Source organism: Eptatretus burgeri, chromosome 12, assembly GCF_056783735.1.
Source record: "Eptatretus burgeri isolate ZD-2024b chromosome 12, Ebu_testis_v1, whole genome shotgun sequence".
In the NCBI taxonomy this organism is placed as follows: domain Eukaryota; kingdom Metazoa; phylum Chordata; class Myxini; order Myxiniformes; family Myxinidae; genus Eptatretus; species Eptatretus burgeri.
The window spans coordinates 69,300,863-69,326,816 of NC_140972.1; the positions used below are offsets into that span (position 1 = coordinate 69,300,863).

A 25,954-nucleotide genomic window follows, 5' to 3' on the forward strand; every position below is an offset into this window, starting at 1 on the left:
AAGCAAGATGGGGATTCAATGAAAGAAATGACGAAGCGAAGCGGGAAAACAGTTCAACAATAAGCACATTTATTTCGCGATGAACGGAAAGCACACATATACAATTCCACCAAAAGCACATGGAAAAGAAGAAGACAAAAAGCAAATGCAACAATGCAGATCTAATACCGACTACGCGAGCACACGGCAACACTTATACAATTTTACTTCACAGACGGCGCCGACAACACATATTCCCAAAGCAAAAGAAAAGAGAACCACCCTCCAGGATGAGGGGGTAGGCGGGCCTGGGGCCGAGACCGTGTCGGGCCTACCCGTCTGATGATGAGACGCGGAGCGGCGGTGGTGCCTCAACTCCGCGGGCCTCGCGGACAGTGTCTGGTAGGGGGTGGGAAGGGGGCCCCCTTTTGTCGCACTATCTCAGCGCGGGGGGAAACAGGAGGGGGTTGCTGATGCTCGGGGAAAGGAGGATTTCACAAAATCTCGGGTCCCGCGGCGAGCGTCTCCTCCTCCACCTCGGTCGCGTTGCTGGCCTCTCTGGTGTGCAGCTCCCGGCACCGACGCGAGCACCCCCTCGTCCGCCTTCGCCGCTGTCACCTCTCCACAGCTCCGTCCTCTTCACTCCGACTAGTACCACTTCTTTCCAGCTCCCCGACGACTCTCTTGAACTCCGCACACTCAACTCAACTTCCAACTCAACTCCTTCTCAACTTCCAACTGAACTCTCACTCAACTTCCAACTGAACTCTTGTTTATATAAGCCCCGTGGCTTCGCTCTTTTACCCTTGACCCTCTGCCTCTGACCCTTCACCTCTCTTGCTGGCTCCCCATTGGCCCGAGTAAAAGTGGGCGTGAATGCTTTTTGATCCATGAATTTGCATATAGCGACTGCCCTCCAACGCCCTGGAGGCGGGGCCAAATCGCCCCTCGCTCACCGATTGGACGGAACAAAAGTGGGCGTGAGTCGTTTTTGATCCGTTTTTCTGCGGAAAGTCCGTGATGTTTTTGAACACGCTGCTCGGTGCGCGCCCCGCACGAGTCCAGCATCGGTGCCCACGAGTGGCGCGAGATGACGGTGATGCGATGGTGGCGAGTTGTGACGGTAAAGGTCGTGGCGGTTGTGGTGAAGCGGCGTTGTGGTTGGTGGTTGTTGTTGTGATGGCTGTTGAGACGTGGTTGGTGGTGGTAATAATGGCGGCTGGTCCAAAATAAAGATAGTAAAAGAAAAACGGCTATCCTGAAGAGTCGCAGCCCTCATGAATGACATTTATTCCCTCTAGACAACGGGTTTGGGCCTAACTACACATATACTTACCGAGATATCTCACCTAAGGGACCTGAATGGTGGTTTGCTAATTTGGTCAACCACAACAATATATATATATATATATATATGTGTGTGTGTGTGTGTGTGTGTGTGTGTGTGTGTGTGTGTGTGTGTGTGTGTGTGTGTGTGTGTGTGTGTGTGTGTGTGTGTGTGATATAACTTTGTCTTTTCTCGGGACAACCATTATTCAAAGAAAGATGTTGGGATGGTTTCACGTGATTGTTTCTCGTGACCATCCCTACCTTATTTGCATACTTTTTGGAGTAACAACCCGATATCCTTTTTCATTTTTAAAAATGTTTTTTATAACTTGTCTCACTTTGAACTGGGAACATTTTAAACATTTTAATGGTAAGTACACCTTGATGTTTTTTAATGAATGCTGTTTTAGTATGCTGCTACAATGGGAGCCAAAGGTAAACATCACAATAATCATGTCGGGTATGCATTTCATATATTATGAAAAGAACCCCCGAGCTCATGCGGGTAAATGTATGAGATTAATTATGAAATGGTGGAACATGCAAACGTCCCTGGTGAATGAAAGTAAACCCAGGAGCAGCATCAAATAGAAAGTGCTTTCAACAGATTACCTACTTGGTGTGCAGTATCTCATGGTAATTAATAGCAATGGCTCAAGTAATATAACTCATTCATTCAACGTTAGTTTTTAACATTTCATATGTCTTTTCACCTGAATACTTATAAGCTCTGTGTTCAAATTAGTTTCTTTATTTGTACAATTATTTATATTTATCCACCTATTTACCTGAATTTTCTCTGTTTTTTTTTTTTTTCCCCAAAATATCCAGAACTTGCATACAATAATGCAAAGCCGATTCAGACTTTAATGATGTTCTTTACGCTATGTTACCAAAGATGTATTGTGACAGTAAGGAAATATATAGTTATTCATTCACAACCTTTTATTCAGTTTCAAATAAGAAGTGTGTTGATGTATCTTTGGCAATGATAGACTAGACCTTGTCAGGAACACTCAATTATATAGTGGACTAGAGAGGTTACCTGGTGCTGCCCGGGAGGGAGGGGGTGGGGGGAGGGTACTTGGCTCTGCCTGACCAGGTGAGCTTTTCCCGACGGGGGTTTGGCGACATGTTGTACATTGAAAAGCTACGGAGTTTTTGGCTTCATGGTGGTTACCTTTTCCCTGCGGGCCGGCAGTAGCACTGCTTGGCCCCAGATCCTAACAAACACTTTTAGCAGCCTTTGGTGGCCACAAAACAGACTTCAAGGCCAACTTGTGGAAGTTTAAAACCTTGCCCACATTATGAAGTACCAACACCCAAAAAGTGGGGCCTCCAGGTGCTACGGTTCAGCTGTGATAGAGTCATGTACAAATGCTCAAGCACACAAACACTTAAAAATATTTATACGATAACAAACAGGTCAAATATTGCACCATTCCTCCTTGAAAACAAATGCAATGAGCAATGATAAGTTGTGGGCTCTTGACTCAGGCCCTCGGGTGGCTTTCCAAGACATATCCCAGAGAAGTTTGATCAGATTTTTGTCTGGGGCTTTGGACTTTACACTGCAAATTCAAAATATTATTCTCTGCAAACCAATTAATGACACAGAAGTATGGAAAGGCCGGTCATCTTGAGAATAGGTCCAAAGGCCCTTGCGTTGATATTCTGTGAAAGAGTGCAGCATTTTCAGTGGCACGCTGAGACTAGCTATTCATTATTTCCAACCAAAGCACCTAGTGTGTCGACCTACCATGAAAAATAGTTTCAATACATGAGACTTCCTCAACGGCTTTTCGCCAATGAAACAACACAGTTATATTCATTGTCGATGCCAAGATGATTCCAAACAAAGACTTGTCCATTGGATGCAAATAACTTGTACCATGATTGATTGCTCCATGTGATGCATTTTCACTGTTCAATTGACCATTTTCTGAATTCCAGGAACCACTTTTGTCTGCGGTTTGCATTCAGGCTTGTCATACATTGCTTGTGAGTAGCAGTTCTTACAGAGAAAATTTGATTGTGCATTTTCTGATCTGTTGTCGATATTCCAGCCTCAATTTCTGTGTGATTGTACAGTAGATGCAATGGTTGATTGAGTTGGTGTGAGACATGCGGTTACTCTTTACAATACGTTTGAAGGTTCTTCTGGGTCAATCTGTCAATATTTTTGCTTTGCCCATCCTATTTTCAACATTCGAATAACCTGTTGTCTTCCATAGCATAAGGATGTCTATAATTGACTTGGGAAGGCCCAATGAGATGGAAATTATGCAAACCTCTGGCACCTAATAACTATTCTACCTTGAAGGTCAGGCAGCTCTTTCCCTCATATCTTGATCACAACTGAGTTGCAATGTCAGCTGCGCACCTCTTTAAAGCACACATAAATATGCAATTTGCACATTAGAAGGGTTAATTTTAAGTTCTGAAGTGCTGCTCTATTACTTTTGATAACATGGTTATATAGTTGTCCATGACACACCAGGAAATTTTTTAGGACAAATCGACGATGAACTCATGTAATCTAACAATGGATGATTGTACCACTCCTTTTGCAATAAATATGATGTTCTGATAAAATACAATCAACATGGTGTTTATTTGTGTGAACACAAGCCTGGGAGGGGGGGGGGGTGGGTGCGGGAATGGGCATATTGTTGAAGAAGGATTATTATATGGTCGAAGATTTGTTGACGAAGGAGATATTGGTGGTGCTTATCCTTTGATTATTGAGTTGTCGATTAGAGAATTGTTCAAACCTTATGTAATAAACCAATGCATTTTCCTCAAGCCCTGGAGAACAAATCCATCTGTTGTAAACCACTGATGTAGAATGAAAGTGAGTTAACACTGCTTTGATATTGGCAATTTTTTTTTTAGATATTACACACTTGTCAGGATGATAAAGTGGATGGAATATTGAGATTTACAGTTGGAAAAGTAATTAATATACCAAGCATAAACTGATTGAAAAGACGTTTTTTCTTGCTCAACTTCTATTATCCAGTGCATGGTTCTAAATATGCCATATATCATGTAGGAATATCAAAATGTTGGATGCAGTATGATTTAATTTTTTTTTTTTTACTGTGTTTGGAAGTGAAAAATTGCAGTAAATGTTTAGCCTTGGTGAATTTGTTATTGCCAACATCTAAAATAAATTACAGAATGCAAAAATGAAAAGGAAAGCATTGACTCGGTTCCTACTGAGACATTCAGGCTCGTCATTCGTCGCTTTGAAAATTACATGTCACATGGTATTTCCATCACTGGACAGGTGTACGTAAAGAGAATATGCAGAGTGGTAAACGCCATTTGCTTCACAACATAGGTAACGCAAGGATCTAAGTGACTTCACAAGGGACATGTCATTGGAAGCTCAGGCCACTCAGCTCTTCCTCATGGAATTCGTTAAACTGATGAATGTGTCTATCAAAACTGTCCACGAGGGACTACCTGCAATGGAAAAACTACGGTAAACATTCAGCCAATAAGCACGACTAGGCACAAAAGTAGCATCACTCAAAAGGAATACTGACATTGGATGCCTTATAGGAAGCCAGATATGTGCAATCGTCTTGCAATTCATGGAAATGTGCAACAATTGACATGGTCACAACATATTTATACACAAAAAAAATTTGATTATGTCTAAGGCAGAGAAACCAATTTTAGGAAAGCTATTTTATTTGATATCGACTGTTCAGTTCATAACGAAAATCGAGTTCGAGATGTGAATATGATCCAGTGGAATGAACCAAGCAGAATTTGGCCTTCCTTTTTTGTAAAGCTGAACAAGTCCCACAGATCCATGCTGGATATATTTCCAGGTTTCTATTTTAGTAACCACTGAATGCACTGAACAATCCCTCACTCTATCTTTGCCATCGTAAGGTGTCATAGCACAAGTTGAACACTCAAGCCATATAAAGTGCTCCATCCATCCATCCACTGGGACCATACTCTGTGCAGAGCGTTGGTGCTGCTTCAGCAGTCTCCTTGGCTATTGGCCACAATCCTGGACGGGTCGCCACTCCGACACAGTATACCTGCATGCTGGCACTCATTTTGCCGACCTCGGAAGGATGAAGGGGCAAGGTATTGCCTTCTGCACAAGTGTCGAGCTTGACCCTCAGGGAGTGAACACCAGCTCAGTCAGGTCGTGAAATGGCCAAGTCAGTGAAATCTCTTGCCGGGAATCGATGATCCGGCTGTGAATTTTAATGGTGGTGAAGATCAACATAGCGCAGTCCCTGTCAGGTTCTTCATCTCTTGCCAGGGTGTGAATGGGCTTTTGGGAGAAGGATTTGTGCCCTCTGGTCTTTGGGCAGATTGTCTGCCGACCTTGTTCTTGCCTAGATCTCGAGTGGCAAATGGCCTTCCTGTGGTTTTGCTTCCCGCCTGCTTTGCAAGTTGAGCCCCATGCTGGGTATCGGTGGTGGGGATGTGGTGGATGTTGTCTTCCACAGAAGCAGCACTCTTTTCAGTGCTGTCCAATGGTGTGGACGAAATTAGTTACATGTTGGGTCTGGATTAATTGCTGCATGTGGGTGACAGAGGCCTCATGTGCCTTACTTATTTCCAAGGCTCTGTCCAGCGTTCGTCATCCTTTGCAAGGATCTCTTCCTGTAGCTATTGATACTGTTACGAATCTGGAAGCCATTTGCACACACACAGACAGACAGCAGCCCACGCAGTTCAGTTATTTCGATAAGTATGTGTTTATAGTCAGGGTCCCATCCTTCTGTCTAATGGGTTAATTACATGTGTGCGCTATGAGTTACTTTTACAGTCAGGTTTTTTTTTAAATCTTCAATCATCCTTGTTTTTGCACCATCACCATCCAACGCCCACGTGCAGCATGTCACGTACAGGGGTGAGGTTCCCTCCGTCCACCGTGAGCCTGTCCAATCGACGGTGGCCGGCCCGACAGCCGACCCGAGATCGTCCCTCCCAGCTACAAAGGTGGATGGAGAATAGGGTGCTCCCCTGGTTGTTCCGTCTGGGTTCTCAGACACGTACAGGGGTGAGGTTCCCTCCGCCCACCGTGAGTTCGTCCAATCGACGGCGGTCAGCCTGACAGCCTACCCGAGGTTGCCCCTCCCCGCTACAAAAGCGGATGGAGAATAGGGTGCTCCCCTGTTGTTCCGTCTGGGTTCCCAGACACACATGGGGGGAGGGTGGTCGTTGCCCCTCCCACCACACCACCCCTTGTCCAATCAGGGAAGCTCATCACCTCAGGGCTGGCTCCGCTTTAGCCAGATGGAGTGTTCGGCCCAACCAATGAGGGGCGGTCACTAGTCGCCCGACAACCCCTCATCCAATCTGGAAGTGAGTCCCTCAGAGCGGTTCCCTCGACCCGCGGGGAAGGGGAAGGATAAGAGTAGGTGGCGAGCCGTCGAGAAGAAAAAAGGAAGGAGAAAGAGAAGAAGCCTCATCTTGTCTGCTGGCGTCTCGTCTCATCTGGTCCGTTCCCATGCTGGCTGGCATCCATTGCGTCGTTCCTGGTCCCTGGTGCTTGGTGCTGCGTTGTGGCAGCAGGTTTGAATCCCACCACCGGACAAGCTCGACCAGACCGCACGGGGTGGACAGGTGCAAGAATAGGCTCCTGCCCTCAGCTCGCCTTTCCCTCCCAAGCTAAAGGGCCAAATAAAGGCCGCGGCCACCATTTCTTTGGGTGTGCGTGCGTGTGTGTGTGTGTGTGTGTGTGTATGTGTGTGTGTGTGTGTGTGTGTGTGTGTGTGTGTGTGTGTGTGTGTGTGTGTGTGTGTGTGTGTGTGTGTGTGTGTGTGGCGCCAGTCTTTTAAGAGGAACTGTTAAGTGCTTTTCACTCACTGTACATTGCCTGCATTTCTTTTATTCAGATAACTCTGCTGTTTGTGTTCTCCCCTCCCCGATTATTGTTTATAAATAAATCCCCGTGTTAAATGTACCAGCTTGTTTTCTGTGCTTTCTCCCATTGACCCAGCATGGTGTATATTGAGAATTGGTGAGGCCGTCGGTGCCGTAAATCGTTCATTTGGTCCGGCGCGACTTTGGTAACTTCTGCTCAGTTATGCCGGATCCGAGTCAGTAACAGCGACTCGGTTCTTACAAAGTCAGCCGAGGGTGTGACTTCCCCGGTAATTTGCTGACGTGGGTATTTAGGTATATTGAAATTTGGCTATTGTCCTGACCCCACACCGTCAGAGAATTGGAAATCATGGTCTTTAAGTGACCCGTGACCTTTCGGAGTTTTCCGAGAGTCACGACCTAAATTCCGGGTGTTCGGTGGGAGACTGCTCTACTGCTCCACCTAGTGGTCGTTTATCACCACCGCACCCCAGCCCACAACAATACCGCATCCCCACAATAAGCTGCTTTATAGTGTGCTCACCCCCCTCAGAGGTCTTGAAATTTCACTTACTTGCTGGCAGCATTTTGTCTCTGGCCAGCTTGGCCCCAGACGCATCCGGGTCATGTTTGTCTCTGGACGCGTCTGGGCAGTAACTAACGCCCCACCTCACACTGTCTTCCCTTCCCCCACCCCTCCTCAACCCCTCCCTCCTCTCTCCCCACTCTCTCTCCCACTTCCCCCCTCTTTCCTCCCCCCCATTTAGTATTCCCATCAGCGAAGCGACAGGTGGTATTTCCTCGTAAATGAATAACAATCCTCCAGTGCATAACATCGCCAGGGTACCATCGGCACCCGGCGTCGCCGTCTTGCAGCACATAGAGTCGGAATCGGGAGTGAGCAGTGTACAATAATTGATTTATTAATTGCATAAATATAATAAATAAATCATAATCGTAAAATAATTAATTTCTCAATCATTACCGAATGGCTTACCAAAACCACAACTGTTTCATCTGAATCTGTAACTTTTTGAAAATTAAGTGTTTTATCGAAAAATGAAAAATAAATCGATAAATTGATTAATTAATAAATCAAAAATGCCCTTTATAGCCAAATCACTTGGTCACTGTCATGTCCAAATATAAGCTTCCGAGGTCAAAATATGCATGAGTTCTTGCCAGGGTCTGAATTATAATAAATAAATCATGAATAAATCGTTAATAATTAAGTAATTAATCAATTAATTGATTCATCAAAAATAAAAAAATACCATTTGCCAAAGCACATCTTCACTTTTGTCCCCAAATTTCAGCTTCCTTGCTCAAAGGATGCCTGAGATATTGCCCGGACAAACAAACAAACAAACAAACAAGATTAAAAACAAGTAGTGGTACATTAATAGTACACTGCCTCCGTGACAAATAAATAAATAAATAACAAATCCTCCAGCGCGTGGCACACGGAGTCAGAATTGGGAGGGAGCGGTGTACAGCAATTGATTGATTAGTTCATGAATTGCAGAATTAAAATAAATAAATAATAATCGTAAAATAATTAATTTCTTTATCAATTGGCGAATAGTATACCTAAACCACCATTGCTTCATCCGAATCTGTAACTTTTTGAAAATTAAGCAATTAATTGAAAAATAAAAAAATAATTGATTCTCTCTATCGAGTGCAGCCTGTGGCTGCTGGTTGCATCATTGGTTGGGACGCGGCTATGCCGCTGATGCAGTGTCCTCCTTACCAGAACACTGGTACTCATTTTGCCGACCTCGGAAGGATGACAGGCTGAGCTGATTAATCAGGCAGGCAGGCAGGCTGATTAATGAATAGATATCATAAAATACCCTTTATAGCCAAATTACTTGTTCATTGTCGTGTACAAATATTAGCTTCCTCACTCAAAAGGTGCCTGAGATATTGCCAGGATGAGAAATAAACCAAATAACTAATTAAAAAATCGATAATAATTGCGTAACAAATCAATTAATTGATTAATCAAAAATATTTTAAATCCCTTTCTTTTTTGTACACCAAAGCATATCTTCACTTTTGTCCCCCAAATTTCAGCTTCCTCGCTCAAAGGATGGCTGAGATATTGCCCAGAAAGCAAGCAAGAAAGAAAATAATTAATCGATTAATTGATTAACCAATAAATCAAAAATGCTCTTCATAGCCAAATCTCTTGGTATGGTCACTGTCATGTCCAAATATCAGCTTCCAAGCTCAAAAGGTGCCTGATATATTGCCAGCATGAGAAATAAAATAAATAAATGATTAAGCAATCGATAATAATTAAGTAATGAGTCAATTGATTGATTAATCAAAAAATATATAATATCGCTTTTGCCAAAGCACATCTTCACTTTTCTCCCAATGTTTCAGCTTCTTACCTAAAAGGATGGCTGAGATATCGCCCTGACAAACAAACAAACAGAGTGACAAGCCGGTAGGCGACATGGGTGGTCGCTATATAATTGCATACTAGTCATACAGTTTTTGACGGATCGGGCTGAAATTTTTTGACAAAAAGGTTGATTATAGTGCGCATAAAAGCGCGGAACCTGATTTTTTTATTTTCGAAAAAAATATATATATTAATATTTTTCGGATTTTTTCAAAAAATTCAAAGTCCCGTTGCTAGGCAACGGTGGCGTCCATAGCAACTGTGCTCAAAAGCATACAACTAGATCCTGCTATGAACCTACCAGTGAAGTTTCATCAAAATCGGTTGACTCCTCTGGCCTCCATAGCTGTCCATTACATACAAACAGACAGACGGAAAACCTGAGAATAACGGTAGTCTAGTGACCACCCGATAACGCTAGTCTAGCGACCACCCAAAAACTGAAAACTCCCTTTCCTTCGACACCCGGTGATGGCATCATGAATCACCTGGATATGGAATTGGGAAGGAGCGGTGTACAATTATTTGGGCATTGTATAACGGCATGTTTGGTGCCAAAAATAATAATTTTTGAAGAGCAATTTGCATATTTGCATTTGAGGAGAGGATTTGCATTTGCAAAAATAATAATATAATTCACCGTCTGTCTGTCTGTCTGTTCCCAGGTATTGCTAAATGGCTGAACCGATCGCAACCATTTTTGGGTGTGTAATCCTGGGACCCCTTGGAGTAAAATAGGCATAAATATAATAGCATGACCCCCTTGACAGCTCCCTTAGGGAGCGGGTGCTTCTAGTAAAAAAAACCCGGATGTACAGACATTAAGCAAAAACATGCGTATGGCTTATTTGGATATATAATACATCATGGTTATATACCTGGGATCATTCCAATTGGACTGGGCCATGAACTAATACCCAGGCCTAAGGCCAGAGGACTGCCGATATGTGCTGTTTTATGGAATGGTGGCGCATGATTTTAATTGGGGTGCAGTCAGGCCAGCTGTACAGCCAATGAGTGTAAAGCAGTGGGGTGGAGTCAGAGCAGCTGAATACTGAACTATGTACATTGTGATATTGTCTAAGTCAAAAAAGGGCATAACTCTAAGAAAAATTGAAGAAACACCCTGAAACGCGAACTTTTTCTGTAACTTATCATAATAAAGCCATGTGCCAAGTTTCAGTTAAATGTGTTCAAGTGTATGAGAAAAAGTCTGAAAAACCACAGATGGGACGGACAGATGGACAGACAGACGGACAGACGGAGAGCAAACTTATAGCTAATAATCACAGATAATATGCCTGCTCTCTTATTCATTATAGTTTACTAATAATTCCTTTGGCATACCGATTTGAATGCATTAAAAAATTACAAAACTGAATTCTGGTTTATCCATCAGTGGACTATCCAAAGCATTACACAGGTGTGTCTCCAGCAACTTACAAAATTGTCACCAGATGCATCATTACCCTCAAAAGAAGACTCAACCCACGTCCTCAAGATCTATTTTTCTGAGGAACAAGTAGTGTCACAAAGCAGCAGATGAAAGGATCAGTGTCTGTTGACTCTAGGGACATGATTAAATTACTCTTTATATTGCTTGGCATTACCAGCTGTACATCCAGGCTTCTCTCTGCATTGCATGAAACTTTTGTGCAGGAAAATTAATTGAGACTCTGTCCCATATGCTTAATGCCACACTTGATGACAGTGTAAGGACATCCAGGCTCATAACTGCATATTACACTCACTTTTTTTACATATGGCTGCTAGCTCAGCAAGCCTGACTTAATTAGCCTTGAAAGACCACAAAGCTTCATTCAAATTGTCTTGCCATGATAATGCTACAAATTTGACTTTTCCAGTGAACTTTGTTGATTCTGTTATGCAAGTTTATATACAGGATGTCAAGCTGATTCCTTTGGGGTTGTAGATAAAGAGTGGACTGTATCGAATAATGTGCTTATTTGGAAGGCAGGCTGCCCAGAAGAGATTGAGGGAAAAGGATGGAGATAAATAATTTTAAAATTCAATACAGGTGAAGCACTTGAAGAGAAAGATGTACATAGGGAATTCAAAAGGCTCCAGGACTGAGATGCAATATCCATATAAGAAAAAACAAGTATATGAAATGCCCACTGTAAGTGATTCTGTGAGGAGCTTGAAACAAATGCAAAGTAAACTGAAATTTTTATCTGAATTATTTTTGTTCACCCCAATATGACTCATACAGTTGAGAGATGGTGGGGGGGGGGAGGGATTTCTTTCCCTCTTTTTCCTCAACCAGATAGTTTAATATAGCGACATTATATCAGGTCAGGTATGGTAGCATGTGCCAGAACAGCACGTTGCTGCGTCCACTTTCCGCCGGTACTCCAGGGGCCTCCGTCTGGCCATCCCCCAGGCAGATGCCAGGCCCATCCCCATCTCCTTGAGATGATGGTCAACCTGCTGCAACCACGAGGAACGTGGTCGGCCCACTGGCCTCCTCCACTCATGAGACTCCCTCGCTGAGAGAATCTGGTGAGCAGGATTAGCGTCAGGAAAACGAGCCACATGTCCATACAGCCGCAACTGACACTCACGGATTATGCAGGTAACAAATCTCATCCGAGTCTCTCTCAGCAACCGCTCGTTGGACACAAAATTCGACCAGCGATAGCCAAGGATTCTCTGAAGAGACCTGGTACCAAAGGAATTAAGTCTACATCTCAGATCCTTGGTCAGAGTCCAAGTCTCGCACCCATAGAGCAAGACTGGAAGTACCAAGGACCTGAAGACTCGGACTTTCGTCCTCCCGCACAGGTACTGGCAGCGCCACACCCCATGATCCAGTGAATCCATGACTCCCCAGGCCCGACCTAGACGTCTATTGACCTCTGACTCGCAGCCAGCAGAGACATGAATATCACTGCCAAGGTAAGTGAATCTCTCCACGACCTCAACATCCTCACCACAAACAGACACAGACAGGACAGCAGCATCCAAGATGTCACCGAAAGCCTGGATCTTAGTTTTGACCCAAGAAACCCGTAATCCCAGCGGCTCCGACTCCTCATTCAGCACCTCGAGGGCCCCCAAAAGGATGTCTAAAGTCTCTGCAAAGATGACTGCATCATCTGCAGACATTATATGATTTTACATAATGGCATTATCCAAAAAAAAAACAAGTGAAAGAAATTTTGCTCACGAATCTTCAGAAAGACATCAATGGGTGCTAAAAGAAGGAAAACAATCGAGTCTTCCAGGCCGTTTTCATGCAGACAATTGACATGCATTGAAAGGAAGACACAGACTGTAAGGTAATCTGAGGACATCATTGTATTCCTTCAGTTTAAGCTGCCAGCAACCCTGCAGCAGAAAATCTTACACTTGCTATTCCAGTTTTGGGACTAATCGTAACATCATCTATCCTGGTTTTGATTCCAAAACTGACTATAAACTCGAAGGGCACTTGGTAGAGCGTATACCTCCGCCAAGCTGATTAGTTTACATTTTGTATCCCACGGATAGGCCGGATCTGGATTCGTACCTGAAATAAAATTTAATCGGCTTCTTCTTGTCACCCACCAACTCATCCACCAAGTTTCGTCAGAATCCGTCCGAAACTTTTGAGATATCCTGCAATATGTCGTTTTTGGCCCAATCTCTCATTGGTGAAAAATCACTTTAAAATTCTCGGTCGCTGATCCTGATCTGGATCTTCATCAAAATGTAATCATTTCGGCCTTGTCACGTACCCAAGCTCTCTACCAAATTTCATCCGAATCCGTTGACAACTTTTTGAGATATATTGTAAGCAAACAAACAAACAAGAAATATGTCATGCACAGCATGATACTTGTGAAATCCGTAAAACAAATTTGACCTAAAAAAATAATTGGTGGTTGAATTCAATGACTATATATGCAACTCCTTCAAATTTCATGTCCATGAAATGAAAATTGAGGATTTTATAAATACCAGCTTAGTTGTTGACCTTTGGCCTATGATGACCTTTTGGTCGATGTTGACCTCAAAAATAATTGGCTAGTTGAATTCAGTGACCTGAAATATAAATCCTTCAAATTTCAAGTCAATCGGATGAAAATTGAGGATTTTAGCAGCTTGACCTTTGAGCTTTTGACCTCAAAAATAGTTGGTTTCTCAATTCAGTAATGCACTATGCATTTGCTGTTTAATTTTCAAATCAATCGGTTGAAAATTGACAATTTTTGAAACTTGGCCTATGTTGACTTTTTGGCCGACTCAAAAATAATTGGTCGTTGAATTCAGTGACTTGATATGCAAATCCTCTTGAAATTTCAAGTCAATTTGATGAAAATTGAGGATTTAGAAATTTGATAAAATTTGTGGACCTTTGACATTTTGACCTCAAAAATAAATACGATTCCATTGGACCACCAAGTCCACCATTTGGTGAAGTTTCATGAATATCGGTTTTAAATTGTGACCTGTATTTGATTAAAGGTGAGCAGACAGACAAACGGAAGTGATCAATATACTTGTCAAAAGAAAAATAAAATTTTGCCAAGAAATAGACAGATAGACAGAGGTGAAAACATATCCTCCGTCCACTTTCGGTAGCGGAGGTAACGAGAAAGCATCTAAAAATGCAAAGCCCATCCTTTTTCTATTCGGATTTTGTCTTCTTCCGTATGCTAAACGGTACCATTGACCTTTGGTCTTTTGAGCAAATTCTTAATTTGTCTTCCCCATATTCTCATAATAAAGCTTTGTTCAAAATCTATGACAAAAGCTCGAATGCTAAAAAAAGTTAAGGCTTACAAAAGGTCAAATGATAATTAAAATTTCAGATGAATTTGATGAAAATTGTGGATTTTATGTGACACTGACCTTTGACCTTCTGACCAAATTATGAATTTTGCTTCTTCATATTCTCAAAGTTTTGTTGAAGATTTGATGACAAAAGTTCAAATGGTAAAACAAAGTTACAGCCTGGACACACACACACACACACACACACACACACACACACACACACACACACACACACACACACACACACACACACACACACACACACACACACACACACACACACACACACACACACACACACACACACACACACACACACACACACACACACACACACACACACACACGATTGTAAAACCCCATCTCACACTGTGGCGGAATGGGATAACAAGCATCTAAGTATATTACAGGCAGGGCACTGCATCATCCAATGAGTAAGCCATCCGTTGGAGGGGAATGTAAGTTGTCCCTTCAGTGGGTATTTACTAATGGATGAGAAAGAAAATCCCATGGTACCATTTTAAAGTCAGCCATTGTGTTCCAGTGCACTGGCAAAATAAATAAATGAATTCCAGCCTTGAGAGGTACTTCAGCAGAACCCTGCGATAGTGTAGTGACCCGTCCAGAATAATCTTTGCTACGGAAATGCTCACAGCCAGTTGTGGACACCCTGATGCCCTCCAGGGAGGGTGTGGGATTAACAACTCCAGAAAATGCGCATAAATCCGGAATATTTATCAATTTCTATAGCCCTGGATATATTATTTTGTTTAAATTGATATAATTCCCATAATTAAAGTTCACAGTTTATTGCTTAGCAAAATGATTTTGTGAAGAAAACTACATTGGCCATTGCACATACCCATGTGGGTTTGAGAGTCTCAAAGTTTCAGCTGTTAAGCATCATTAATTGCTTATATTACACACCTGCCTGAAACAAATGAAACAGCTGTACTATTCCCGACCTTGGCCTGCAATTACCATGCATCCTCTTTGCTCATAAAGCATTTTGGGAAAACTGCTCTATGATACAGATGGCACACTTCTATGAATGCCAAAAAGCTTGGGAAGCACCTTTGATAAAGATTTCAGGATCAAGGATCTGTAAGGATTTATATAAAATTGAGAAAAATAATTTACATGCATCTATACTGAAAACATAGGACCATTCAGACCACAGGTTGTCTGGCTGAGATGAACTTGAAGACATTTTTTGTATGGTTCGGAGTTGAGAGATGAGTCCTTTTTTTCAGAAAGAGACTGTTCAAAAAAGGTCAAACCGTGTTGGTAAATGAGTTGCTGGTTGACAATGCCTTCAAAGCACTGCAACAGATAATTATGTGGTTCGAAGTATAGTAAAGTTCTGGAGTGTGGAAGAAATAATCAGAATCCAGTATGGTAGGATGTTGACATACGACGACATTTGATACGAGTATGAGTTCCTGAGTCGTGAGATATAACGATTTATTCAACCTTGAAAATCAAAACTCAACCCAAGTCTTGATACATTAAAGTCAACTAACTCGAGGTCTGTCATAGTCGAGTGCTACTGGAATTCTTTACGAGAGAGAGACAGAGACACAGAGAGAGACAGAGAGACAGAGAGACAGAGAGACAGAGAGACAGAGAGACAGAGAGACAGAGAGACAGAGAGACAGAGAGACAGAGAGACAGAGAGAGAGAGAGAGAGAGAGAGAGAGAGAGAGAGAGAGAGAGAGAGAGAGAGAGAGAGAGAGAGAGAGAGAGAGAGAGAGAGAGAGAGAGAGAGAGAGAGAGAGAGAGAGACAATTGGTGGATATAAGCCATTTTTTCGAGAGAACCGTATCAGCTCATGCCTGAGCTAAACAACAAAGAGCAGCAGGTTTACGGACAACCAAAGGGCATGTATAGGGATGGAGGGGAGGGTAATATAAACAAAAAAAGGGGAGAGAGGAAGCATAACACAAACAACTCGAAGGGCACTCTGGAGAGTGCATTCCCCTGCCACACAATGTCTGATCCACGAGAACATATCAGGCCTAATACATTTTCGAAATATCATGCTATGCAGGATTATATCGTTATTGGCCCTATCTCTCAATGGTGAAGGATCACTTTAAAAATTAAATAATTCTCGTATTCAGGTCTTCTCCAAAATCGAAGTAATTCGTCCTTGTTGCCACACACTCAACCTGTCCAGAAAGTTCCGTCCTAATCCATCCACAACTTTTTGATATATCGTGCTATATATCATTTCTGAGCCCTATCTCTCAATGGTGAAGAATCACTGAAAAAAAACTCTAGTAGTCGGATCCGTATCTGGATCTTCACCAAAATCGAAAGAGTTCATCCTTATCATACACTGAATCGATTCACAAAATTTCAACCGGATCTGTCCACACCTTTTTGAGATATCCTGCACACACACAAACAAACAAACAGACAAACAAGAAGACGTCGTGCAGAGCATGATACTTGCAAAATCCATCAAACAAATTTGACCTTAAAAATAATTGGTGGTTGAATTTAATGACCAAATGTGAAACCCTTCTTAAAATTTCAAGTCAATCGGATGAAAATTGACAATTTTAGAAATTCGACTTCAGTTGTTGACCTTGGGCCGATGTTGACCTTTTGGTCCATGCTGACCTCGAAATAATTTGCTTGGTTTACAGGTCATGTTTTGACATGTTTAAAGGTCATGTTATTAGAGGTTACAGCTCATCTTTTCACATCTTTACAGGTCATGTTTTCACATCTTTACAGGTCATGTTTTTACAGGTTAAAAGTCATGTTTTTTCGATTTACAAGTCAGGTTTGTACAGGTTATAGATCCTGTTTTCACATCTTTACAGGTCATGTTTTCACATCTTTACAGGTCATGCTTTTTACAGGTTAAAGGTCATGTTTTTACGATTTACAAGTCAGGTTTGTACAGGTTATAGATCATGTTTTCACATCTTTACAAGTCATGTTTTTTCAGGTTACAGCTCATGTTTTTTTTCAGGTTAGAGGTCACGTTTTACATGATTACATGTCATGTATTTACATCTTTCCAGGTCATGTTTATTCATGTTTACAGGTTATGTTTTTACATGTTTACAGCTCATGTTTTCACATCATTGCAGGTCATGTTTTTTACAGGTTAAAGGTCACGTTTTTACTATTTACAGGTCAGGTTTGTACAGGTTACAGACCATGTTTTCACATCTTTACAGGTCATGTTTTTTACAGGTTAAAGGTAATGTTTTTACTATTTACAGGTCAGGTTTGTACAGGTTACAGCTCATGTTTTCACATCTTTACAGGTCATGTTTTCACATCATTGCAGGTCATGTTTTTTTACAGGTTAAAGGTCACGTTTTTACTATTTACAGGTCAGGTTTGTACATGTTACAGATCATGTTTTCACATCTTTACAAGTTTTGTTTTCAGAGGTTACAGCTCAGGTTTTCCTATCTTTACAGCTCATGTTTTTTACAGGTTAAAGGTCATGTTTTTACGATTTACAAGTCAGGTTTGTACAGGTTATAGATCATGTTTTCACATCTTTACAAGTCATGTTTTTTCATGTTACAGCTCATGTTTTTTTCAGGTTAGAGGTTTTCACGTTTTACATGTTTACAGGTCATGAATTTACATCTTTCCAGGTCATGTTTATACATGTTTACAGGTTATGTTTTTACATGTTTACAGCTCATGTTTTCACATCTTTACAGGTCATGCTTTCACATCATTGCAGGTCATGTTTTTTTTACAGGTTAAAGGTCACTTTTTTACTATTTATAGGTCAGGCTTGTACAGGTTACAGATCATGTTTTCACATCTTTACAGGTCATGTTTTTTACAGGATAAAGGCAATGTTTTTACTATTTACAGGTCAGGTTTGTACAGGTTACAGCTCATGTTTTCACATCTTTACAGGTCATGTTTTCACATCATTGCAGGTCATGTTTTTTACAGGTTAAAGGTCACGTTTTTACTATTTACAGGTCAGGTTTGTACAGGTTACAGATCATGTTTTCACATCTTTACAGGTCATGTTTTTTACAGGTTAAAGGCAATGTTTTTACTATTTACAGGTCAGGTTTGTACAGGTTACAGCTCATGTTTTCACATCTTTGCAGGTCATGTTTTCACATCATTGCAGGTCATGTTTTTTACAGGTTAAAGGTCATGTTTTTACTATTTACAGGTCAGGTTTGTACAGGTTACAGATCATGTTTTCACATCTTTACAGGTCATGTTTTTTACAGGTTAAAGGTCATGTTTTTTACAGGTTAAAGGTAATGTTTTTACTATTTACAGGTCAGGTTTGTACAGGTTACAGCTCATGTTTTCACATCTTTACAGGTCATGTTTTCACATCATTGCAGGTCATGTTTTTTTTACAGGTTAAAGGTCACGTTTTTACTATTTACAGGTCAGGTTTGTACAGCTTACAGCTCATGTTTTCACATCTTTACAGGTCATGTTTTCACATCATTGCAGGTCATGTTTTTTACAGGTTAAAGGTCACGTTTTTACTATTTACAGGTCAGGTTTGTACAGGTTACAGATCATGTTTTCACATCTTTACAGCTCATGTTTTCACATCATTGCAGGTCATGTTTTTTACAGGTTAAAGGTCACGTTTTTTCTATTTACAGGTCAGGTTTGTACAGCTTACAGCTCATGTTTTCACATCTTTACAGGTCATGTTTTCACATCATTGCAGGTCATGTTTTTTACAGGTTAAAGGTCACGTTTTTACTATTTACAGGTCAGGTTTGTACAGGTTACAGATCATGTTTTCACATCTTTACAGGTCATGTTTTCACATCATTGCAGGTCATGTTTTTTACAGGTTAAATGTCACGTTTTTACTATTTACAGGTCAGGTTTGTACAGGTTACAGATCATGTTTTCACATCTTTACAGGTCATGTTTTTTACAGGTTAAAGGTAATGTTTTTACTATTTACAGGTCAGGTTTGTACAGGTTACAGCTCATGTTTTCACATCTTTACAGGTCATGTTTTCACATCATTGCAGGTCATGTTTTTTTTTACAGGTTAAAGGTCACGTTTTTACTATTTATAGGTCAGGTTTGTACATGTTACAGATCATGTTTTCACATCTTTACAGGTTTTGTTTTCAGAGGTTACAGCTCAGGTTTTCCTATCTTTACAGCTCATGTTTTTTTACAGTTTAAAGGTAATGTTTTTACTATTTATAGGTCAGGTTTGTACAAGTTACAGATCATGTTTTCACATCTTTACAAGTCATGTTTTTACAGGTTAAAGGTCATGTTTTTGCTATTTACAGGTCAGGTTTGTACAGGTTACAGACCATGTTTTCACATCTTTACAGGTCATGTTTTTACAGGTTAAAGGTCATGTTTTTACGATTTACAGGTCAGGTTTGTACAGGTTACAGATCATGTTTTCACATCTTTACAGGTCATATTTTTACAGGTTAAAGGTCATGTTTTTACGATTTACAGTTCAGGTTTGTACAGGTTACAGATCATGTTTTCACATCTTTACAGGTCATGTTTTTTACAGGTTAAAGGTAATGTTTTTGCTATTTACAGGTCAGGTTTGTACAGGTTACAGATCATGTTTTCACATCTTTACAGGTCATGTTTTTACAGGTTAAAGGTCATGTTTTTACTATTACAGGTCAGGTTTGTACAGGTTACAGATCATGTTTTCACATCTTTACAGGTCATGTTTTTACAGGTTAAAGGTCATGTTTTTACTATTTACAGGTCAGGTTTGTACAGGTTACAGATCATTTTTTCACATCTTTACAGATCATGTTTTTTACAGTTTAAAGGTAATGATTTTACTATTTACAGGTCAGGCTTTTACAGGTTACAGATCCTGTTTTCACATCTTTGTAGGTCATGTTTTTTGCAGTTTACAGGTAATGTTTTTACTATTTACAATTCAGGTTTGTACAGGTTACAGATCATGTTTTCACGTCTTTACAGGTCATCTTTTTTACAGTTTGAAGGTAATGTTTTTACTATTTACAGGTCAGGCTTGTACAGGTTACTGATCATGTTTTCACATCTTTACAGCTAATGTTTTTACAGGTTAAAGGTCATGTTTTTTCAGGTTACAGCTCATGTTTTTTCAGGTTAGAGGTCATGTTTTTCCATGTTTACAGGTCATGCTTTTACATGTTACATGTCATGTTTTTGGTTGAGGGCATGGCTGTGCTACTGATGCAACACCCCTGTAGGTTAGGACAGTAAATTTTTAGCATTTTAATGCGCACAGATTTTGGTGCAGTCAACACACCTTCATTAGTCTTCCGATATGAAGCTTGTGGCCAAGTTTCATCAAAATTATGTTTTGTTTCAGGGATAATGACTAAAGTGTTCATAGACTTTCTCAATGACTTACCTACAGACACTGCTGATCGCATAAGCCCACGGGACGAGAGTGCAGGTGAGCTAAAAATGTTGAATTCTATCCCACCTATTGCTGCGCAATCCCACCATTGAAATCAGTGACCTGAAAATAAATCCTCTTCAAATTTCAAGTCAATCAGATGAAAATTGAAAATTTTAGATATACCACCTTTGTTGTTGACCTTGGTCCTATGTTGACATTTTCGTCTCTGTTGACCTCAAAAATAATTGGCTCGTTGAATTCAGTGATCTGAAATATAAATCCTCTTCAAGTTTCAAGTCAATCGGATGAAAATTGAGGATTTTCGAAAACTCACCTCAAATGTCGACCTTTTGACTTGAAAAACAATAGGCTTCTTTCTTATGAGAAACTGTACCATGTGGTGAACTTTCATGAAGATCAATTTAAAAATTATGACCTGCAAGCGATAAACAGACAGACAAACAGACAGACAGAATAACAAAATCGACTGACCAATATACTTGAAAAATCTTCGAATTTGCAAGTAACAAACAAACAGACAGAAAGGGGTGAAAACATAGCCTTCTTCACCATAGTTGATGGAGGTAATAAATACCAATGGCCCAAAGAGGAAAATCATGGGAAAGAACCAGTGTGTGAAGAAGAAAACATGGATGTGCATCAGTGAGGTGATGATTAGCAGGATATTCCGAAAACTTAATTTGGGAGGACTGAATAATGGATGCAGTGAGACTATTCTGCAATCGAGAAAATACAGGATGAATGAATGAATGCAAGTGGCAACCAGCCTGGACTTGGGCAGGGTGAACAGGCGTGGCTTTTGAGGTAGGAGAGGCCAACAGGGGCAAGGCCAGATGTGAGCTTTCAAAGAATGGAGCCTACCAACGTGGCCCCAATTGGTTTGTGACAGTCCTTGTGTATCTGACTCCAGCCTTGAGATTCCTATGGAATGGAAGATCTTGTTTTCGACCACCTGAAGAGGAGCAAAATGAGAAGCAGAGCACGAGCCCAGATTGACGAGTGATACTGCATGAAGTTCAGAATGAAAACCGTGATGAGCTTTGTGCAGCTCAGGAATGCCTAAATAACTGTATGGTGAATGTTCAGGTGGCAGAGTCTTTGATTCCAGTTTGGAGATATGGTCTTACCTCGCAAGTTTATTGCAGATAGGCCAATGAGTTCCAAGCATTGCATCACTTCCAGTGACTGTCTAGAGCAGTGGATTGGACAGTTTAATTACAGATCCTTGTGAAGAGATTTGTGAAAGCATGTGACTTGCCAGCATTGAATGTCGTGTGCCAAGGAGCTGACCGGCAGTCGATATTCCCAAGGTCTGATGAAAGGGATTGCACAGTCGTTGGCCTTTCAGAGGAGTGATGTACCATGCCGCACATGGTGGAGTTGTCAGCAAAATGTTAATGCTGGTTTCAAGGGAATGAGATAGATCATTCATATTGATCATGAATATCATGGACCCAAATATGTTGCCTTTTGGAACCTGAGCCTGAAGGGAAAAGTTCAGTCACTCAAACCTTGGGGCCTCACTATCAGCCATGATCTTTCTTGGTAAAACCACACCTCCAAGCTGGCCTTCAAAGCCAGTCACCGACTGGGCATCTTCTGCCATGCAAAGTCTTTTCTTGGCACACCTGCACTACTCTTATCCACTTACAAGGTCTTCATCCATAGCTTTATGGAGTACTGTTCTCCCCTCTGGGCTGGCTCTCCTGCCTCACATTTTGCTCAGCTTGATGCATTGGAAACCAAGGCCTTCAAGTTTATTGGAATCTCCGGAGATGAAGCTGAGTCCCTGGGCCTATCACTTCGCCATTGCAGACAGGTTGGTCGTAACTATGACTTCTACCCCTCTTTTATGGTCTTGCAACCTCTGCCCTCTCCATGCTTTGCCCCCCCCTAGAATTTTGTAGGGTGTACAAATTCTGTTAACAACCCCCCTTTTGGTGAAACTCTCAAAATCCAGAATCACTGCTCACCTCCACTCATTTGTTCCTCTTTTCTCCCACTTGTGGAATCAACTTCCACATTATCTTCAATCACATTCTTCCCTCCAGGTTTTTTTTTTTTCATCACCCCATCCCTCCATTCTTCCCTCCATCCAAAACCATTGTCTTTTCTACCCCTGTTAACTCTCTCCGAGCTCATTTCCTTCCAACTTTCCTATTTTCCTTCTTGAGAATTTGCTTCTGTATCAATTTTTCCATCCCCTGTATCCTCCCCCAGTCCCCATTCTTCCTCACTTCCCTTATCTTTGATATCTGCCTCTATTTTGTGCTTCAACCCTACCTTTGTGCATTCCCCTACTCCTTATACTGTCAATTTGGTTGAGTTGCGTCCTAATCCACTCTGTTCTCGCTCTCCCATGAGCCTCGACTCTGTATTGCGAAAAGGCCACCATCAAGAGCCACACACTGTTTCTGCTTAAAGAGGAAATCAGACAACCATCCTCAGTATGGGTCCGAAATCTATCTTGTATCTTCAATATATACTAATCATCTAAACTAATAAATGTCAGTGTGTGTGTGTGTGTGTGTGTGTGTGTGTGTGTGTGTGTGTGTGTGTGTGTGTGTGTGTGTGTGTTTGTGTGTGTGTGTGTTTTGTTGTTGTTGTTCTTCTTCTTCTTCTTCTTCTTCATTAAGCATAACATTCTTTCTGCTAATATCTCTTTCTCTCTCGCTTCTCGCTGGCCATTGGTACGTTGTGTGTACTGTCATGGCTGCCCCTTGCTCCGTGACACGATTTCCTGTCTGCTGTGCTGTTTGGCGTTTCTACATTCCCCATTTTTCGTTTCCCATGTGTTCGTTTTTCTTCTCGTGAACTTTTCCCGTGTTCTTTCCTTTCTGTCTGGAGAAGAGACAGAGAGACAGAGAGACAGAGAGACAGAGAGACAGAGAGACAGAGAGACAGAGCTCACAGTCCCGTGTCGAGAAAACTGTAGGCCGAAGGCCTGTCATGGCCGCCGGGGGAGCGTTTTTTTTCTCTCTTTCACTGCGACCGTGTTCTTTGTTGATTGTCGACTTTAATCGATTGATATCTTGGTGTTTGTGAAACACCTTATCCTCTCGGTAAAGTTTACCAACTTGTTTCTGTTGAGTTAGAATGGCGGGTGAACGTTTTCGCATTGACATGTTCGAGTCATTAACTCGTAAACACGATGTGTTTTACTTCCCTCCCAGTGAGGTGGAACTGATCGATGTGCTTTCCGCCATTGGTAACATCGTTGGTTTACATAATGTTCGTGCTGCTTGTCGCATGAATAAGAAGTTTGTGGTGTTTGTGTCCGAGGATCACGTGGTCGCCACGGTGGTTAGCATGGCCTGTTCATCGAACCGAACACTTACCTCTCTGTGTTCGTTTTACAGGCCCCAACAGTTAAAGTTAATATTAATAATATTCCACCATTTATAAGCAATCAGGACTTGTGTAACCAGTTAAACAAGTTCGGTAAGGTTGTGTCGAGGATCTCAATGGTGCCGATGCGTCATGTTAGCGATAAACTTAAACACGTCATGTCTTTTAAAAGAGTGCTTTACATGATACTACCTGGAAATGGAAAAACACTGAATGTTGAACTCGGTGTAAAAATCAATGGTTTTGAGTATAAAATGTTTGCCTCCTCAGAGGTCATGACGTGTTTTGGGTGTGGAGCTTACGGGCACGTGAAGTGTTTGTCCCAATGCGGTTACACCGCAAGAAAGTGTAGGTGCGGTGAGGAACGATTTCTACTTACCACAAACTGATGGGGAGGAAGTGAAGCGGGAGCCGACCTTCGCCCCCCCCCCCCCACCGGCTGAGGTGTGTGACGAGTTGGACTCGTCCACTCCGACGCGCGTTGGGGAGAGGGTGTTTGATCGTGACGTAATTAATCCACCCCCACCAAACGAGGAAGTGAGGCGGGAGCCTAGCTTCGCCCCCGCCCCCCACCATCCGGCTGAGGTGTGTGACGAGTTGGACTCGTCCACCCCGACCGGCGTTGGGGAGAGGGAGTTTGATCGTGACGTAATTAATCCACCCCCACCAAACGAGGAAGTGAAAGTGGTTGCTTCCTCTCCTTTACCATGCACTGTACAGGACAGTGTGGACGATATGGAGGTATCTGTTACGGACACCAGGAAAAAAAGGCCAAAAACGGACAAACGTTGATGCCTTTGATGCTAAGTAGCAGAATAAGGTTCAGATCGTGTCAGGATCGCGGGACCTTCAAGGTACGTCCCACATCGGAAACCCCTTGGTGGTACCGGAGTTGTGTGTGGGTGTGGAAGCTTCGCTTGCTCCACTTGCCGACTCTGAGCGGAACACAGAGAATAGTGAAGTGTCTCAGGATGTCTGAAGTGTTTGTCCTGATAACCAAGCTTGTTTAGACGAGTGAACAGCTATGTCTGACAGTGATGGAGAAATAGATAAAGGGGAATATCCCTGTGAGTTAAATGTCAACCCCTCCCTCACAGATAATGATGTAAGGGTTGTAGAGGGGAAGGACATGGGCAAGGCAAATTCGGAGGGGTCCGTAAACAGGGCAGAACTTTCTGTTCCCATGGGATCTCTTGAGCTAAAAGTAAGTGTTCCACAAGTAATCGGAGAGGCCATAGATGAAGCACTTGATTCAGACGAAACCTTTTCTTCCCCCCAATTCAGTGCTTTATGCTCTCAAGAGGATGAGGGGGGAAACGACACAACCTTAGTGTCTCAAGAAAATGTAATTAAATTCCTGGATAATACATTCAGGAAAAGAAACGTAAAAAAATCAAACATTACTTCCCGAATCTACATTATTTCATGAAAACTGCAAGGAGTATGATTCGTGATCCTTATTAGGTTAACATGTCAGATCCTCAATTCCAAAGGTTAAGGAAATGTGTTACTCGGGCTGGTAAAGAGATTCAAGAATAACTAACAGAATGGAGATGAACGTAGCGTCCCTGAACACCAATGGAGGCCGCAGTTGTGTGCGTCGCCTCCAGGTGTTTCAGCTCTTTCAAAGTGAAAAAAATTGATGTGCTAATGCTGCAGGAGATGCATACAAATCAGTCTTCTGAGGATGAGTGGTGTAGGATCTATAAAGGTTGTCTTTTTTTCTCAATGCACTTGTTGAGGGCAAGGCTGGTGTGGCAATACTGTTGCATCCTCGACTCCAGCCTTTGGCGATAACTTGTAAGGAAATCTGTTAAGGTTACTTACTGTCTGCAATTTGTCAGAAGTAACCTAAAGATTTGCATGAC

At 41.8% G+C, this 25,954-nt stretch overlaps 1 long non-coding RNA gene across 3 annotated transcripts in view; it reads right to left on the reverse strand.

Moving 5' to 3' along the window:
* LOC147015870 (uncharacterized) overlaps positions 1-24,661 on the reverse strand; it is a 42,254-nt gene extending 17,593 nt beyond the window's left edge. The window contains exon 1 of one of the 3 annotated variants that reach the window (XR_015050133.1): positions 24,466-24,661. This is a non-coding gene — a long non-coding RNA (uncharacterized LOC147015870). The remainder of the gene's footprint in view (positions 1-24,465) is intronic. The other 2 variants (XR_015050134.1, XR_015050132.1) reach the window with 2 other exon arrangements.
* Between the last annotated feature and the right edge of the window lie 1,293 nt (positions 24,662-25,954).